This window comes from Paramormyrops kingsleyae, chromosome 6, assembly GCF_048594095.1.
Source record: "Paramormyrops kingsleyae isolate MSU_618 chromosome 6, PKINGS_0.4, whole genome shotgun sequence".
In the NCBI taxonomy this organism is placed as follows: domain Eukaryota; kingdom Metazoa; phylum Chordata; class Actinopteri; order Osteoglossiformes; family Mormyridae; genus Paramormyrops; species Paramormyrops kingsleyae.
This window is the reverse complement of record NC_132802.1, coordinates 31,124,381-31,139,243: the sequence shown is the minus strand read 5'-3', so window position 1 is coordinate 31,139,243 and position 14,863 is coordinate 31,124,381. Positions and strand designations below refer to the sequence as shown.

At 46.6% G+C, this 14,863-nt stretch overlaps 1 long non-coding RNA gene across 1 annotated transcript; it reads right to left on the bottom strand.

Annotated features, from left to right (window-relative positions):
- Nucleotides 1–433: 433 nt before the first annotated feature.
- LOC140591760 (uncharacterized) lies at nt 434–7,641 on the bottom strand. The gene is made up of 2 exons (XR_011992061.1): nt 7,501–7,641; nt 434–738 (listed from the first exon to the last, which is right to left on the bottom strand). It is a non-coding gene; the product is annotated as an uncharacterized lncRNA (long non-coding RNA).
- Nucleotides 7,642–14,863: the final 7,222 nt, after the last annotated feature.

Here is a 14,863-nt window from a genome sequence, read left to right as displayed (position 1 = left end):
TACCCGGTTGCTATTTGCTAGTTGGCGCCCATTCAGAAGATGTCAGCCTGGCTCCTTGCCCATTGTGCCCTTTGCCAGGATCCACCACTGTTTCTAACTTAGTGGCATCCAGCCTATGATATACTGTATATATTTTATGTGCAATATATGAAATTGTTAAAGAACCAAATTTATACATAATTAAAAAAATGTACGTCTCAGCTCAAACGATCCAGAATCCTTAATCTGTCATTTCTAACTGCGTCGCACGTCATGACCAGGAGAAAAGGGTCCGAAAATGAGCAGAATTTCATCCCCCTGCCTCTGTTTTACTCCTCTGGCGCGATTAAAGAAGGCATTCCGCATTCCTGTGGTGGTGGAACTGTAAACTGCAAAACTGAAACCATTTTATACAAATGAAGAGATTAAAATGCTCACCATAGACAACAGCATGTATTATATGTGCATGAAGATGTTTATGCATACATACACTGGCCACTTTATTAGGTGCATCTGTTCGACTGCCCTTTTAAGCAAATATCTAATCAGGGATGCCATACAGATGCCAGCAGTACAATGTATAAAATCATGCAGATACAGGTCAGGAGCTTCAGTTAATGTTCACATCAAATACCAGAGGGTGAAAGGTGATTTAAGTGACTTTGAGCGTGGTGTGGTTGATGGTGCCAGATGGACTGGAAGGAATATTTCAGAAACTGCTGCTCTGCTGGGATTTTCACGCACAACCATGTTGAGAGTCTACAGAGAATGAGCAGAAAAAGAACAAAAAACATCCAGTGAGCAGTTCACTGAGTGCAAAAGGCTTGTTGATGGCAGAGGTCAGAGAAGAATGGCCAGATTGGTTCAAGCTGATAGGCAACAGTAACTCAAATATCCACTCGTTACAACCAAGGTATGCAGAACAGCATCTCTGAATGTACAACAGATCAAACCCTGAAGCATAAGAACATAAGAACTATACAAACGAGAGGAGGCCATTCGGCCCATCGAGCTCGCTTGGGGAGAACTTAACTAATAGCTCAGAGTTGTTAAAATCTTATCTAGCTCTGATTTAAAGGAACCCAAGGATTCAGCTTGCACTACGTTATCAGGAAGACTATTCCATACTCTGACTACACGCTGTGTAAAGAAGTGCTTCCTTAAATCCAGTTTGAAATGTTCTCCCGCTAATTTCCACCTATGGCCACGAGTTCTTGTACTTGAACTATTACTGAAGTAACTATTCGGTTGAACAGCATCCAAACCTGTTAGAATCCCCGAAGATGGGCTACAGCAGCAGAGGACCACACTGGGTGCCACTCCAGTTAGCTAAGGCTATAGTGGCCACGGACACACCAAAATTGAACAATAGAAAACTGGAAAAATGTTATCTGGTCAAATGAGTTTTGGTTTCTGCTGCGACATTCAGATAGAAGGGTCAGAATTTGGCATAACATGAAAGCATGGATCCATCCATGTCCAACGCAGTACTAGCAAGGTGTACCTAATAAAGTGGCCAGTGAGTGTGTGTATGAGTGTATGTGTGTGTGTGTTATTATATATATATATATATATATATATATATATAATGCTGCCTGAAAGTATTTTATCATCACCAGTTTTTATGCATGAAATGTCAGATATATGTTTATCAACTGCATGTACTTGTTTAGTGGGACTTGTTTAAGTAGCCCAAAAACTACATGAAACATGGAATTAGTGTGTGTGCAAAAGTAAGTGCACCAGCTGCACTGGTTAAGTCAAGCAGGTAACAGACTCAGGTGAAACACATTTGGGTGCTTAATCATTTAAGCAGACCAATGAAATTAGACATCCTTGGGAAAGGGTTTGGCCTGCACTAATTAAAAGAGAGAGGAAACCAACCAAACCACTGTGGTCCCATACAAATCAACAATGCCAAGAGCAAAGGAGATATCCGAGGACATGAAGAAGAGGGTAGTGACAGCCCATCAGGGGAGGGATATAAGATCGTCTCCAAAAGATTCCAGCTCCATCCATCCACTGTAAGACAGATCATTTACAAATGGAGGGCCTTCAACATGACAGCAACTTTGCCTAGAAGTGGACGCCCATCAAAAATATCACCCACAAGCACCAGAAAAATTATAAATCAGGTAAAGGTCAATCCACACATCACCTCTAGAGAGTTGCAGACCTCTCTGGCAGCTTCTGGGACAAATGTGCATGTGTCTACAATCAGAAGAAAATTGAATAGCCATGACATTCATGGGAGGGTTGCTAGAAGGAAGCCTCTGCTCTCAAAAAAGAACAAAGCTGCTCGTTTCAACTTTGCCAGAGAGCACTTGGACAAACCAGAGGCCTTCTGGAAGTCCATTCTCTGGACAGACGAGTCCATAATAGAATTATTTGGTCACAATCAAAACCAACATGTTTGGAGAAAAGCCAACACGGCATATGAAGAAAAGAACCTCTTCCCAACAGTGAAGTATGGTGGTGGAAATGTGAAGGTCTGGGGCTGCTTTTCTGCTTCTGGACCTGGACGACTCCACATTATCCAAGGAACTATGAATTCTTCGGCATATCAACAAATTCTTGACCAGAATCTCCTGCCATCAGTCAGGGAGTTGAAGCTGGGACGAAAATGGATTATGCAACAAGACAATGACCCAAAGCATTCCAGCAAAACTACAAAGGAATGGCTTCAGAGAAAGAGGATTCGCACTCTGGATTGGCCCAGTCAAAGTCCGGACCTTAAACCAATTGAAATGTTGTGGCGAGACCTGAAGAAGTTGGTACATGCCAGATGTCCCTCCAACCTCTCTCAACAGGCTGAGTTCTGCAAGGAAGAGTGGGCAAAAATCCCCATAAGCAGATGTGAGAGACTGGTTAGTGGTTACCAAAGATGTTTAGTTGAAGTAATGGCTGCAAAAGGAGGAGCCACAAGCTACTAATACACATACTTTTGCACATGTTACATTTTCAGTTTTTGTGAAATAAACCGCCTTTGTTGAATTAAATAATGAAAATATATCTCTTTTTGTGTGTGTGTCCATTATTTGTAAGGTGTGCTTTACAAATTGGGATTTGGATGTATGTATAATAAGATTATTTCAATGTCTTTTACAAAAACAGTGACCATGTCTGAAGGGTACACAAACTTTCAAGCAGCACTATACACTCACCTAAAGGATTATTAGGAACACCTGTTCAATTTCCCATTAATGCAATTATCTAATCAACCAATCACATGGCAGTTGATTCAATGCATTTAGGGGTGTGGTCCTGGTCAAGACAATCTCCTGAACTCCAAACTGAATGTCAGAATGGGAAAGAAAGGTGATTTAAGCAATTTTGAGCGTGGCATGGTTGTTGGTGCCAGACGGGCCGGTCTGAGTATTTCACAATCTGCTCAGTTACTGGGATTTTCACGCACAACCATCTCTAGGGTTTACAAAGAATGGTGTGCAAAGGGAAAAACATCCAGTATGCGGCAGTCCTGTGGGCGAAAATGCCTTGTTGATGCTAGAGATCAGAGGAGAATGGGCCGACTGATTCAAGCTGATAGAAGAGCAACTTTGACTGAAATAACCACTCGTTACAACCGAGGTATGCAGCAAAGCATTTGTGAAGCCACAACACGCACAACCTTGAGGCGGATGGGCTACAACAGCAGAAGACCCCACCGGGTACCACTCATCTCCACTACAAATAGGAAAAAGAGGCTACAATTTGCACGAGCTCACCAAAATTGGACAGTTGAAGACTGGAAAAATGTTGCCTGGTCTGATGAGTCTCGATTTCTGTTGAGACATTCAAATGGTAGAGTCAGAATTTGGCGGAAACAGAATGAGAACATGGATCCATCATGCCTTGTTACCACTGTGCAGGCTGGTGGTGGTGGTGTAATGGTGTGGGGGATGTTTTCTTGGCACACTTTAGGCCCCTTAGTGCCAATTGGGCATCGTTTAAATGCCACGGCCTACCTGAGCATTGTTTCTGACCATGTCCATCCCTTTATGACCACCATGTACCCATCCTCTGATGGCTACTTCCAGCAGGATAATGCACCATGTCACAAAGCTCGAATCATTTCAAATTGGTTTCTTGAACATGACAATGAGTTCACTGTACTAAAATGGCCCCCACAGTCACCAGATCTCAACCCAATAGAGCATCTTTGGGATGTAGTGGAACGGGAGCTTCGTGCCCTGGATGTGCATCCCACAAATCTCCATCAACTGCAAGATGCTATCCTATCAATATGGGCCAACATTTCTAAAGAATGCTTTCAGCACCTTGTTGAATCAATGCCACGTAGAATTAAGGCAGTTCTGAAGGCGAAAGGGGGTCAAACACCGTATTAGTATGGTGTTCCTAATAATCCTTTAGGTGAGTGTATATACATATACATGTGATAAAAATGAGTCTTTCATTGCTTTTCACTACTGTGCTCTTGATATGAAAAGCTTACTTGATTCTTATAGCTTAAAATTTACTAATTAGAAATAATTTCTTTAAAAGAGCCAAGACATTATAAAGCCAATTAAGCAAAGCAGGGATAAATTATTAGTTGCCTGGTGAGTTCAGAAAATGTGAAATCTGGAGATAAACAGAAACGGAGAAGGTTGGGGGTGACAGCAGGGGGTGACAGCAGGGGGGGACAGCAGCCCTACCCTGCATATTCAAACAGGCAAATTAAGGTTTTATCAGCACCCCAAGGGGCCAGGGGGGGACAGGCAGCGCGAGCAGCATCCAGCTCCGGATCAGCATCCTGCTCCGGATCAGCATCCTACTCCGGATCAGCATGCCCCTGTGCTCACGTTTCGGCCTCCCTGTTGCCCTGCCTTCTTCCCACGTCTCTCACAGCCTACAGTTGCCACTGAGAGGCACCTCTGAGCCTTTCTGAGCCCCGCTGGTGCCCCGGTCCCGCGCCAGGTCATCGCCGTCTCTGGATGTGGCCAAAATCAAACTGTGCCCCCCTCCCCCCCACCCTACCCCACGCTGCCACAAAGCCGTGGTGGCAGAGCCAGGAATGGTCGTCGCAGTCGAGATGAAAGGCAAAGCCCACCCTCCCCCCACACCCTTACACGTGCGGTGCAGGTTCTTCGCCAAGTCCGTGGCGCGGCAATGCCAAACGGAGGCATTTGGTCGGAGGGTGTTTTGGGTATCCCCATGGTAACAAGCTCCGCCCACCAAAACACATAAGGAATGTGAAGGATGGGGTTTGTTCCATTACAGAGGAACTGGCTGGCCAGCCACAGAATCGCGGACAGCATTTCTCATGTCAAGCATACCTGAGGAACACCCACTGTGTGTGTGATGCTCTCTGTCAGTCTCTGACATAGTAACACAAGGCGGTGTTTGGCAAATATGCGCTTCCAAGACCAGGTCCATGTCCAGGTCCAGCACAGCAGGATCTGCCTTGTGGGGATGGGTTGCATATTTTCCCATCTGATAACAATTTTGGGGTTTCAGTCTGGCTGGCTGTGTCTCACTTGTATTCTGGACCATGTGGCATGTCCAGTAGCCTGAAGCCTACTATGCAAAAACAATAAGGGCAAAACAAAGGAAGCCAGTATGATAAGGACATCAGTTCAAGGCAACAGTGGAGACAGTGGCCCGTCCATTGTCTTCATTAGAACGTGCTTGTTATTGACAATGTGCGTGTGTGGTGTGTGTCTTTGTCACTGGTGGGGGGGGGGGGGGGGGTGAAAGGCTCTTAATATGCATGGGGGGTATGTGTGAAGCTGAGTTGTTGGCATTTGTATAAGGGAGGGTGGTGGCGAGATAGCCACTTATGGGGGTAGGGCAATTTTGGCGTTCCCCAGTGTTCGCATCGAGTTGCATCGCACCCCCCTCCATTCTTGCAAGACAGGCCTGCAAATTATGCTGCGTGGGGGCCGTGTTTGCGCACGTGTCTCTGTTCGGGGACACTTGTGAAAGGGTGGGGATTCGGATGTTGTTCGTAGCCGGGCATGTTTGTAGGTGGTGCTGCCTACAGATGGCGTGGCTTTGTCTGCATACATCCCCGTCCACAGCACTGTCGCTGTGAAATAGGAGCATGTACTGTATGTTGGCCCAGTGCAGACTACACCAAGCCTTAATAAGGTTATTAGCTGTATCACCAGGTACTTAATCTATTTAAATCCTGGTACTATTTCTTCCCCACACTTATGCAGTCAGCGTACATCCTCCCGGTCAGAATGGGACCAGAAAAACCTTTATCCCATTAACCCCTCATCCCCCCCCCCCCACATTCCGGTCCACACAGCTTCCTGCATGCTTTCCTAGAGCAGGCTGTCAAGAAATTATACCAGGAAATGGGAGGCATTTAAATAAATGTAAGTGTTCGATTCCCAGCCAAAGTGTGACTGTACAGGAACGTGGGTGGGGATTGGATGGGGGGGGCTTTGTCGGCAGATCTGAGGAAGCGAGCGGCTTGGTTGGGGGGGGATGGGGGGGGGTGCGGGCACTTCAGCACTCATTGAAAATTAATGACATGGTGCAGCAGGTTTACAGTCCGCAATAAAGGCAGCGCGATGGCTGTTTCACAGGCGGTGGAATATGGCATAGCCCCCAGGCAGGGGGCAGGGGACAGGGGACAGGGGGCTGGCTTTGGACAGGAGGACAAACCGCACTGTAGAATGGAATGCAGGTTCCCTCACGCAAAACTCCCATAATGGCAGATACTTAGTAGCCAACCAAAAATTTCCAAATATACAATATATATATATAATATATATATATATATATATATATATATATATATATATATATATGTCAAAATCAATGAATTAAGGAGCAATTATTGGTGTCAAGATTACTTTTGGTGACACAGGCTCTGGACCCTGGTCGAGCGGTAAATGCATGACTGCATGGATGGATAAAGCTGATGTGCAATGTGGAGTATGTGGAGTACCAGTCATCCAGACAAACTGGTAACGTGTGTGATATTGCTGACTTAAAGGGGCACGGAGGAGGTCAGCTTTTTTGCCCAGACAATCTGAGGCATATTGACTATCTCTACAGTGGGTGAAATAGCATTAGTGGAAGTCTGGCTGAAATGGAGTTTGCTGATTGGCTGTCAAGAAATGCTTTAGTCTTCACAATGTGTGTGTGTGGAAACTACCCCCCCCGCCCCCCACAAATTCCCCCACCATGGGCACTGTCATATATATGATGTCCCTTAACAGTGATTGGTTCAGGCGGCTAAACAAGTGAAAGTGGAGATGCCCGTCGCTATGGCGACGCCGCTCCGCCCTCATGTGCCCGGGTCTTCGTTCGCCGGTGTGCGCCTCCCAGGTAACGTTAGCCCGGGTCACGCCAGCCTTGCCGTGCCACGTATCTCTCGGCAGGAAGCCGCAGCCGCAAACCCACCAGTGCGTCTGAGCGCAATCGCCGTCTACTCCCTGTTTACCATGCAACAACCCAAACAGCGACTCCTGCGACGCGCCGCTTCCCCGACCGCAGAGCCAGAGGAATGCGCCTGGTGTGGGTCCTGCGCGTGAGACCGGCATGCATGCGAGCTTGCAGCCTCACCTCCAGTTCCTGTTGTGAAAGCTCCCTGTCAGATGGCATGCGTTTGCGTTTCACTTTGGTTTTGTTTGCTGTTTGTGCAGCCCGGGATTCCAAAGCGGGTCGCTGTTTGGCGCCGATTCGCTGAACTCCTGTGAACTTTGCACCAGTATCCTCGCAGCACTTTCATTTCTGCCGTCCCTTCGTGAGCCTCCGACTGCGTCTGCTAAGGGGATGAATGCGAGCGTGAACGTCGGGACAGAAATGCAGCATGGCTGCTGCTGTGTGGCAGCACATGGGACCCGCATTAGCTGGAAAGTCTGTCCCACAAGATCTACGTGTCTCACATCACAGTGCTGTAGAGGTACTGGGGGGGGGGGCAAAACAGCGGTAAATAATTTCCTTAAGAATTCTGTCTTTGGCAGGGCCTCTTGTCAGACAGGATCATTTACAGACCCCTTTTTGCCAAGTACTTGTACGCAAGATGCTTGTGGTTAAGTGCCTACACAACACATCATTTAGGAGAGTGGTTTAGGTTGTCTGGGAGCCGGCCGCCCCCCCCATGAATGCCTTGCCCTATATTTATGGCTGTTCTCCTCATTGTCAGTCCTCACATTTCTTTCTGGGTGGTTCTTTCCTCCTCAGCCACCAGACAGTGTCTCAGCCCCAGCTCTGAGTCAGCCGGCGCCCTGAACCCTCCGCGATGGCAGGGAGAGACCACACCGCTCCTCTATTTCAGGAGCCGCTAAGGCTCGATTGTTTCATTTCTGGGGGGGGCGGGAGCACGGCTGCCAAGTCTGAAGTTCCCTGCCGATGCCGTCGGCTTCGGCCACGTCAGAACCCTGCAATAAGTGTCTGAAGATTTCCGAGTTCTGTGACGACGATACGCTTTAAAACATGAAATTACATTTCAATAAACTGAACATCTACTGGAAATTTTATGCAGTATGAGATTATTTGGAAAATGTATATAAATTACTTTTTAAAAAGTACTGTGTCATAAATATAAATAAATGCCATATTATTAGTTAAATATTTTTTTTTGTGACTGTCCTGGTCATTTTTTTCTGCAACTGTCAGTCCAAGCATTCCGTAGTTTTCTTACTTTAGAATGTGAGCTGTACTTGAGTAAATTTGGCCCTTCTCTCCACCAATTACTAATGCGAGTGATCGCATGCTCCAACTATCTGGAATTTCACACTGTGCTGGGGCAGGACTCTACAGGAAGGTCCAGGGTATCGGCACATTTGTGGGAGACACAGACTTAGTGACTTAGACAGAGTATTTGGAAATGTTACGCCTGCCTCCCTGTCTCGTGACCTGACATGGCGTTCCTCCTGGGGGTGGGGGGTTGGGGATCACAGCGGATGCAGGAGGGGACTGGGCAGGACTCCCACCTGCGGTCCTGGCACCACCCCAGAGCCGGGTGCGAGAGATGACTGCGAGCCAAAGAAAGCTTTCGTAACGCTTTCCAGGAAAACGGTCATGAGGTGAACGGTCTGAACTATCTGATGCTTGGACTCAAAAATGTGCATCAGCAGTGGGCTGGAGGGGAGGCAGGCTGAGTCGAGGGAGGTATTCGGGGAAGTCAGCAGCTTCTACGCCACAGCTGCATTGGCTGGGAGCCTCTCAGCACCTCTTCCAGTAATCGTCAGCAAAGCTTATTACTCTGGAAATGGCTTCATCAATGGCAGGCCCTTCAATAAATCCGCCGGGTCTCATCCCCAGAGGATGCAGGTCGTCCTCAGAGCCGCTCGCGTGGGTCTGCTGCTAAGTGACGGGGAATCCTGTCCGCTCTGCTCTGTTCTCTGTCTCAGTTTGCAGCCACAACGTCATTGCAGCCATGTTTGGCTTTTCCTGCAATTTTTTCTTTTTAAATTAATATCACCTCAAAATACAGCACAGGTCAGGGGTAGGCAACCCTGTTCCTGTAGTGCTGGTATCCAGCAGGTTTTCTATCCTACCAGATGAGTTACTATCTGCCTGTGATCAGGTGTGGCTCATCAGAGACCAGGTAGGATGGAAAACCTGCTCTGGATGCCGACACTCCAGGATCAGGGTTGCCTACCCCTGCTCTAGGTTAAGGTGCTGTAGGTTAAGTCTGGGGCCCTTTACCTTCAATGGCAGGGGCCTGTAATGCATGAGGGTACCAAGGCTGACGCTCTGGGGGCTCCATGATAAAGGGGCTTCAATCTACCTTGTTAAACAATATTTTAAACCTAGTGTTGCCCCCCTCCGATATTTTACAGGAACATCCCCTTTTAAAAAACAAAATGCCATGTTCTGTTTCGAACCATTATGGGACATGATTTGTCCTGAATTTTCGTCTCTGAACCAAAAAACTATTTAATTCAGACAGCAGATCCCCCCCCCCCCCCATAGTTTTTAAAGTCTTGCACTCCGCTCAGCAAATTTTATCAACCCCCCCACCCACCCAGCTGCAAGCGATACCAGGGAAGTAGGGGGCCCTCAGAGAGCTATGATAGCCCAGGCGCCCCAGATCAGGATAATGTGCATGTGTTCGATGCAGCAGCTGATTATTTTTGCTAGATGTGTGTATGTGTTCAGTTTAACAGAATATAAAAAAAACACTCAATGATATCAGTTAAACCACATGTCTGAATTTTTTCCATGGCAGAACGAATGGAGCTGGGCAGAATGATACACACCATTCCCCGTGCTGGTAGATTCTGCGAAGGTTCATCATCTCTCTTCCAGGAACACCTTATCAGATTAGGGTTGCAGCCATCCAAAGCTCCACCATGACAAGGCGAGGCGATATTACTCAGGAGTTCTTGGATTTCTCAGCAAGTCATGATACAAAAGACAAGCTTAGCAACAAATACATTTACTTTCAACCAAGAATCTGCCCAATTTGGGGGAACTGCGAATCATTCAACCATGGAATCAGACCCAGGGATGTTAGCTGAACTCATACAGACACACAAATGTCTCGAGGTAGATTTCAAGCCGCAACCACAGAAGTGGGAAGCAACAGAGCCACCACTGAGCTACCGTGTGGCCCACAAGTCACCATGATTATTTCAGGCTACCTTCACCATGCAAGGCATGCAGCAGAGCTGAGAAGGCTAGCTGAGCTGCTGAACGGTAAACACAAGTGTAGTAAATAACGCTGCCTCCTCTGTGGGTAAATGTGTTGCACCAGCTACTGAGGGGGGGGGGGGGGGGGGTCGAGGCAAGTAAGGCGAGTGCAGACAGAGCTTGTTTACGTCCTTCGGCTCACTCTGCCATCTATGTTTCCGGTGTAGCCGTGTGAAAACCATATCTTGACATAGCTGTGAGCCCACATTCAAAGAAAAGCACTACTGTGGTTACTATTCTCAGTATTACTGTCATAATAAAACATGCAAAAAGTTGTGCCTCATATGATACACTAAAATGAACTTCTAAAACTCTTGGCTGCTGTGCAATAGGTCAAAGTGGAGTGTATTTCTTTTTCGTATGTAACACCTAAAATACAAACTAATTGCAAAATAACGTAGGTGCAACATGTTACATCGCATTTTTTTAATAAAAATTCACGTTGCATTTGACTTTCAAATTTCCTGCATTCGTGAGTGTGTAGCCATGCAAATATCAATGTGCATATTTACCATTCCAATGAAATGGGAAGTTTTGCAAAATGTCCACCATGCCCTTCCACCTCCACCTGTGCTTCCCTCACAGTATTATTATGTTGTAATGCTGTTTGTGTGGGCCTGAGTATTGGCTAATGGTGGCCTATCCTCCCAGGGAAACCCCAGAAAGAGGCTGTGACCTCACAGCCCCAAAATGTAGCAATGCCGACCGCCAGACGTGAAAGGCAGCGATGGGAGAAAATGAGGTTGAAAACTCACAGCTGGGGGACCTTCTGCTCCCAGGCAATGCTCTGGTTTCAGGGCTTCTTGTCTTACATTGTTAGTGGAAGCTCGTTAATACGTGATGGAGCAACAAAAAATATGTCAGGATGGGAAGCAGTAAGGAAAGCACAACATGGTCCAGTCAAAATGGGTCTCGTGACAAAATTCAGGGTAGGAGGAGCAGGCTTCAGGCTGCTTAACATAGTGAACCAAAAATGCTGATGGACCACTGTGATTGGTTAGCGCAAAAACATGAACGCAGTGGGTGGAATCCACCAGCAGCAAAGGGAAAAAGGAGACGAGGTGTGTGGAGGCACCCTGTGGCATGGAGCAGTGGAATGCGATGATTTCAGTTGCAAGCTGTCCCAAGACCAGGAGTGGGTGGGGAGGTGGTGGTTTCACTCCCTAAACCAAAGCAATGACTTCCTACAGTTTTTTCTCCACCCCTATCAAATGTGCTGCTCAGACATAAACAGAAAATACGAAAGTTTTCTCAAGAATTGCTCAATTTCATGCTCCATTATACCCATTCATCATGCCAACAGTCAACTTCCTTCTCTTTTTTTGGATAGTGATGCAACAGATTGGACTTCGGTCTGAATGGAAGTGATTCACAGCCTGTGGCTCTGCATCGTGGCAGGTCTGCTGGTCTTAAGAGGGTACGGTGCTTTGCCTGAGCTTATTAACTAGAGTCAACAACCAGTCCTTATCATGCAGATAAGAAATGTGTCCTATATGTCCATAGCCATTGACATTTGCATCCTCCCTCAGCAGTATAATGTAGATCCCGATGTCGTTTGTTTGGGCTGTGGTAGCAGTTTCTGTATTCTGCCCTAAAACAGTGAAGGCCAACAGCACAGACAAGAGGAAACCCAGTCTGGACACCAGCTCTTATAAAGGGTGTTTGTTTATTCATGTCTGACCTACTTCTCTCTTTCTGGGATCGTTTCCCAACAGGGACCAATGTGAGGTTGCCAGAGGGGCCACTGAGGGAAACACCAGCATGGATCTGGTCCTTCCGTGCTCATGGGCAGAAGAGCTGCAAACATGACCACAGTCAGTGCGTGACATAGACATGGCCCCAATTATTCCACGCTTGACTGGAGAGTCACCTGCCTGATGAACCGACTTGTTTTAAATTTAGTATTGTAGTAAACAATGCTTTATTTTTTTGTATGGCGCCCTAAACCTCACGCAAGATAAAATATCCAGATATCAGAATGTGCCATGCTCATTCATGGCTTATTCTGCTGTAGCGCGATACACATCAGCATCGAGTCATTCAAAACGCAAATTAAAACAAATGTCTCGCACATGCCTGCATCTTTAAGGGTGCAAAAGCAAGGGACACTGTTCCATTACTGGTGTTACACCACAGCAAAATGAGGGCCCTTTAACTGAAAAGCAGATGTGTAGCCTTCCCCAGAAAGAGTTCAGATAGTGGCAGAGCAGCAGTCCCACGTGAAAAGAGTGTGCAGATCCTGGCTTTTATCAGCTGGAGCTTCCCCTTTATGCACGCCCTGGGTGAGAAGCCACTTCGCTGGAAGAGTGATAAGTGGTGGGCGTAACTTCTGCAGAAATTTAGTTTGAAGGCTGGTGTTGACAAGACTAGGTCTGGGGGTGTGGAAGGTCAAGCCTGGTTCTCCAAGCTGAGCGATGACGTCCTCCTGCTGCCACGGCTTGCAAGGGGCATTGTGCCCGGACACTATTCCATCATTTAAGTTACACGACAGCAGTGTAAGGGCCCTTTAAGTGACTGAAAGATGTATATGGGAGATTAGAAGTGCTTGCAGCTTCAGTCATGATGATGTACTAAGTCGGCAGTACTGAAAAAATCAGGTTGATTTACAGCAGTATTTCACAATCCGGTCCTTGCGGACCCGCAGCAAGTCCACACTTTTGCTGGAGCTGAGCTTTTGCGAAACACTCTTTTGCAGAAAAGGCTTGTTTGCATATATCCATTCATTCGTCCTGTCTACAGTCTGTTTTCCATAACCACTTATCTAATGCAGGATCACAGGGTTTCAGGAGCTTGTCCTAGGAAGCACTGGAGACATCCTGGCAGAGGACATCTGGAACGGGATCAGAGATGGAAAGTTCGGGTTCAGAAAGTGGAAATCCAGACCTAGATTTTGCTTCAACCAACCACTTGAGTATAAAGAATCACATTCAGAGTACTCAACGGGTTGGTTGAAACAAAATCTTGGTCTGAATTTGCAATTTCCAAACCTGAACTTTCCACCTCTGGGTGGCATGGTGGCGCACATCTCTGGGACCAGGGTTCAAGCCTCTGCCATGGCTCCATGTGTGTGGAGTTAGCATGTTCCCCTGCGTGTTGTTGTGGGGTTTCCTGCAACACGCTATCGGCTATTCACCCAACCGTAAGTCTTTAGGCTGCAGTAGGAAATTTGAGTGCCCACAGGAAACCATAAAGAACATGGAGAAAACATGTAAATTCCACACAGAGACCCAAGGAATTGGTAGGCATGAGGCTACAGTAGACCCACTACCCTGTTGCTTGTATACAACAAAGTGCAGAATGCACAGAATGTTAACTGATAAAGCACTACGGGGATCATTCAGAGTAAACAAACTTGAACAATTGACATATTTTAAATGTCAATCTCAATTCTTGTTTTGTGCCACCTGTTCTAAAGGAAACCAAACTTGAGATATTGTTGTTCCTTAGTTATTAAAACACCTGGACGTCATGCTGTACACTCATAGCAACTTAGAGGTAGCTGACTGAGAGCTGAGGCATTTAAGTAAAAGGTGACACAACTGTTACAATGTAACCTGTCCTTACCACTCTACACTTGCTCCAAGTCTTGCTGTCCACAAACCACCATGGCTGCTGATATTCCATGGAAGACTCAGACGCCTGTTTTACTTTTTCCCTCATTTAGAAAAGTTGATGTATCTAGGGCACATTGGCACCGGCTTCCCTCTCAACCTCTCCCTTATGCCTTGGACTTTAGCTCAGCCTTGCAGAAGTATTTCTTAATTATGTTAGATTCCTGGCCACACCCAATTCACGGAATGTTTTTGTTGTTATTTTGATTCTGAGTCCGGGGTGCATACCTGTCAGGTGCTTATATATGAGAGAGAGTGAGGTTAGGAGCATGCATTGATTACAGCATGTTGCCACACGACAAACCACCTCAGGGATGAGAACCTGAGTGCAATGGGTGATACCTCAGCACCACACTACACTAGTCCAAATGGATACAAATTTTCCGGTAAGTTGGAGGAGCTCCTTGCAGGTCTGGATGTTGATTGACATCATACCCAGGACAAAGCAATTGCAGGTTAAGGGTTTTGCTCAAGGGCCCAATGGAGTAGCATTACTCCTGGCCCTCAAACCAGCAACCTTCCGATTGCGGGCACAGATCCCAAATCTCAGAGCTGCCACATTGGCCGTTATATAGGGCGGTCTGTAATTTTTTTTTTTTAATGCTGCTTTCTGGCTCAGATTTATGCCAGTTTATTCTCTTGGGCTTCCTGACCTCAAATAAACACAAACACTG